Source organism: Temnothorax nylanderi, unplaced genomic scaffold (assembly GCF_030848795.1).
Source record: "Temnothorax nylanderi isolate EJ_2023f unplaced genomic scaffold, tnyl_v1.0 TNYL_tig0734_pilon, whole genome shotgun sequence".
In the NCBI taxonomy this organism is placed as follows: domain Eukaryota; kingdom Metazoa; phylum Arthropoda; class Insecta; order Hymenoptera; family Formicidae; genus Temnothorax; species Temnothorax nylanderi.
This window is the reverse complement of record NW_027249796.1, coordinates 34849-39882: the sequence shown is the minus strand read 5'-3', so window position 1 is coordinate 39882 and position 5034 is coordinate 34849. Positions and strand designations below refer to the sequence as shown.

Genomic DNA, 5034 nt, shown 5'->3' with positions numbered 1-5034 from the left:
ACATCTTCAACGGGATCTCATATTCTATAGTTTTGTGTGGAGATCTGTTGTACGCATGCACAGCAGCGTCAACTGCCAACTCCCCATACTCTTAGGTAATTCCGAGTCGAACATATAGGTTCTTACTTTCGCTTGCAACGTTCTGTTGAACCTTTCTGCAACTCCATTGTGCTCCGGAGTGTACGGTGGTGCAAATATGGCTTCTATCTTTTCTCTTTTCAACACCTCTCTAAATGTACCTTCCGTGAATTCCTTGCCTTGGTCTGACTTCACGTAGCACAGCTTTTCTTCTTTTCCTAGTAGATTTCTGGCGAATATTAGATATTTCTCTAGAGCCTCTCCCGATTCATCTTTCGTCTTCAGAGAGTAGGCTTTCGCTAATCTAGAATAGTCGTCTATAAAAGTAATTATAAACCTCTTTTGTCCTGGATAGGATGTAGGTTTTATTGGCCCCATGATGTCCGTATGTATTACCTGTAGTGGTCTCTGTGCTCTATTTCTGTTTTCTTTAAACGGCAGTTTTGCTATCTTTGCCATTATACAGACTTCACACTCTAATATGGAGTTATCAAACTTAACTGTCTCTAATCTCTTTTCTACTTTTTGTAGCTGTCTTAGATAATTTAACGACGCATGACCTAATCTAACATGCCATAACATCGCCTCATTTATTTTCTCTAATTTCTTTACTTTTTCAATTACTGAGCTTTCACACATTTCTTCTATATTCTCTATTGTCTGTATATCCTCTAACTTAATGACTTGCTCGAGTTCAGCATTGTTGTGTTCTATATTTTCGTTCACATTTGTGAGCTCTTCTTCATTCTCCCTCCCAATCGCAGAGCCAACATTATCCCTCTCATCTAACTCTCCCTCCGAAATTGATAATTCATTGGTCTGAATGTTTGCTTGCGATTGTTCAGGAAGCTCACTATGTGGAACAATTTCTGCTCTACATCTGTACACAGCACATTCTACATTATCATTATCCTCTAAATTATTATTTTTGACCTCAAATTGTATAATCCAATTTGGTTTCTCATAAATTCCTTCAAAAACTATTTTATTTGTCAGTTTATTATAAACCTTGAACAATTTATCATCTAAATAAATACTGAACCCTGCATCAGCCAACTTTCTTAGAGATAGTAAATTTTCGGATACTTCCTTCGTTGCAATTACATTTGTTAATTTAATGACTTTCTTTTCTTTCTCATTTGTTAACAACAAAAGATCTCCTTTACCATCTATTGAAATGTCTGCAAGCTCATTCTTATTCGCGCATTTAATAACTCTATTATTACATTTTTCAAAATTTGACAGAATTATATTCTTATTCACAATATGATCCGTTGCACCCGAATCTACAATGAAATTGACTAACTCTTTCGGATTTTCTCTATCTTCTATTAATTTAACCATGCGTAATTTACCTTCTTCTGATTTTCCTTCTTTTGCTGTTTTCGTTGGTGTAGGTTTCTTAGCTGGTTGTATTTTGGTTATTTTCCCTTGGTTATCTACTCTTTTTGTGCCTTTTTGCACAAATCTACCCTTGTTCTTTATATTTTTATTAACGGTTTTATTTAAATACCTTTTTCCTCTAGCTCTGCTCGCCTGGGCTTTGGCACTTGGACAATTATCACCCTTGTGACCCCGTACCTCCTGGCAGTAGTAACAAAACCAGGACCCTGTTTCTACTAACGGGCAGTCTTTTGCCATATGGCCCATCCTGTTGCATCTATAGCATTTCACTTCTTCTACGGCAGCCCTCTGTACCCTTATTTCGGGTTTCTCTAGTTTTTCTCTACTCTCGCTCTTCATCTCTGCTTCTAACTGCATCATAAAAGACTTTATTTCATCTATGTTCATTTCTTTAAGGTTAGTTTGTCTTCTAATTAAATCTACATTCCTCAGCTCCGGTACATTAATTGACACAGCCTGATAGAATGCAGATCTAATCTCTTGTTCTGTTAGAGGTACCGCATCTTCACATGATTCATATTCTCTAATTATTGAATCAAAGCGTTCGCAAAAATTACTTACTTTTTCATCTTTTCTCATTTTAATTTGGTAGAGTCTAGATCGTACTGATGCATGAGTAACATTTATTTCACTCTTTTTATATCCTCTTAGTTTCTCTAAAATTTCTGTCGGATCTTTTTCATGTAAAATCCTTTTATGATAGTTTTCATCTAAATGATTGATTATTGTATCTCTAACTAGACTTTTTCTCTTAGCAACTTTCAATTCGGAGAGATTTTCTGGACTTTCAATGTTTGAATCTATTACATCTAACAAATCGTTGTTCATTAACTCAGATTTTAAATAATCCATCCAAAGATCAAAGTTGGATTTTTGCGTCAGCTTATATTCTCTTCTAATATGCAACCTTTGGCTGTTTAATTCTAATTATACAGCTCTTTTCATTGTCTCTAAACTTCTATCCTTTTCGGCTGAACAGACTGTTATTTCATCTAATCTTCTCTTTTTGGGCTCTACTTCTAATTCTTTAACCGTTTGTTTACTGTTCTCTACTGAACTTTGGGTATCTTTATTGCTTACCTCTAACCGTCTAAGCTTCACTTTCTCTTTCTCTAGGTTTAAACGGGAAACTTCCACCATGTTTTCCATCATCGAGGTTGCTTTAGTCATAACTTTTTCTAACATTTTTAGCGTCGTATCAATTTTTGCAACCATTTGTTCTTGTTTTTCATATAGCAGTTTAGTTCCTATGGGTAGTACAGGACGATTCTCTAGCCATTCTCCGGTCACATCTACGTTTTTCACAACCTTCGGTTTTTGCTTTGGGATTGCACCCCTTATGTTACGATCCGAATTTTTCAAATCGGAACGTCGGGATGGGTGTCGCGCATCGAAAATTTAAAACTAGTGAGCTCTGTCAAGGGGAACTCGAAGGTAAGTCGAATTTTGAGTCGCGGTATAGTCTCGGAGGATGAGGCGAATTTTCCGAGTTAATGCTACGTTTTCCCGAATTTTAGGTAGTGGCCGCGTTTCGACGGCCGGAGCCGTGGAGGGTGAGTCGCGAACGGACTGAACGTCTGCGAGAGGTTCGGTTGGTTCGGGCTGAGATGGAACGGGGTTTAAAATCCTAGGATCGAATTCTCCAGCCGAATAGTAGGCTCGACGCAGCCTTTTTAATTGGTGAGCCCGGCCCGAACGCCTCGACCGCACCATTGATGACGTCAGACTTACCGTGTGATCTGTTTGTTACAACTTTTAGTTTGACCCCGGCAAGGTGTGTAAAGCTCGACTTCCTCTGTGATACGATGGCCTGTCTGAATGGATGTGTGTGTCGTCGAGCCAATGTAGAAATGGTGTATATGTGTGTGTGTGTGTGTGTGTGTTCCTTAACTGTGCACGAATTCGGCAACTCGATAGTCGGTGTTCTTTATTTTAATTCCCCTTTTTATGTTGAAGGAGGAGAGGTTAGAAAAGACTAGAGAACGCCCTGAGGGAGGCGCGCATCTAAGGTGAGGACATACGAGAACGCCCTGAGGGAGGCGCGCATCGACAGGTGAGAATACGAGTTGAAGGTAGGTAAGAATTAAGTAAAGTGCAATTGTTTAAACAAAATATGCAGCGTGTTTATTGTTAAGCACTTTTTAACCTTTTTCTTTTTTACAGCCACTACTCTTCGGGCGAGTCAACAACGATACGCGAGTTTTCGGAGACAAGGCTCAGCAATCACGTGGTAGCTGCTAAGTTCGGTCGGCGATAAAAGCGCCCGCGGCTAAGTTCTTTTGACAAATAACTGCTCCCGCGGCTAAGTCCGAATTGCGGTACGAGATGCTCTCGCGCCTAAGTCCGAATTGTGGTACGTGATGCTCTCGCGGCTAAGTTCCTTTTGAATTATGACGGCGAAGTGCGATATAGAAATTGCGCGAACTGAATCTGCCGAAGATCTGATCTGCGGCTTCGCAGGGCCGGTATTTATACCCCCAGCTCGGTGGCGTCCCGGGGTAAAGGGGTCGTAGGGCCCACGTGAAAAGAGCGAGATTATCACGCGAGACAATTCAGGTAACGCGGATATTTATTCGAGAGCGTCTCGTACGTTCTAGACATTCCGACGATCATTTAATAAACGACTATATTTGTACATGTTGAATTATTCGCTAAATATTTCCCGCTTCTTACACATGTTGTATCGTTTTCACATTTATTATTTATTAAAAACCAGACTTGAGTTGTAACAATGTCACAAACACTCCGCGTCGTTCATTTATGTTAACAATTTTATGTGCCGAATTGAAGGTACGATGCTCACGCTGGCATTAATTTATTTTGATGCGTTCTGGTGCAGTGCGAGGCCTCCCTTTGTTGGTTTCGCACGTAACACTTACTTCAGTCTCCTTCTTTTTCTCTTTTTCTTCTAAACAAATTTTTAAATTGCTGTTTTTATTTTCTCTGAATGCACATGTATATTATCCTTCTAGATTGCTTTATTAAAAAAAAGCTCTCTTACCTTCATCTTTTCTTATTATTTTCTCACTGTCTCTTTCTCTCTCTATCACCGTAACCACGCTGCTATCGCTGTCGTAGTCGACCAGCGCATCTTGACTTTCTTCCTCCACCGAAAGATTCTCTGTCTCTTTTTCCATCTAAATCAGGATTTAAATGTCGATTGAACATTAGCATTCCTCTTTTGACAAGATAAACCAACATTCATATTGACATATAATAATTTAATTTTATCGTCGAATTTTTCTCAACAACAAAACATATTCATTGCTTACAAGACCATACAGAACGCACTGCTATTCGTAATGATCTGAAAGCCAGAAACCACACGCCTCTGCAGAGCCATCCGCACACGCACACCACTATCCCGTGCGATCTCCAGCACTGCTGAAAAGATCTATAGGATATCGGGTTGATCACGCACGCGCACGGGACTCTTAGGCTGGGGTCCCATAGAACGGATTACGCGGAAGCGGAACGAGCGTATCACCAATCACGGCATCATTCTGATAGAACCCTTTCAAAGATTCCGTCGAAACGGTCCCGTGATCTTTT

At 39.8% G+C, this 5034-nt stretch overlaps 1 pseudogene; it reads right to left on the bottom strand.

Annotated features, from left to right (window-relative positions):
• Positions 1-229: 229 nt before the first annotated feature.
• Positions 230-4619, bottom strand: LOC139785079 (uncharacterized; annotated as a pseudogene).
• Positions 4620-5034: the final 415 nt, after the last annotated feature.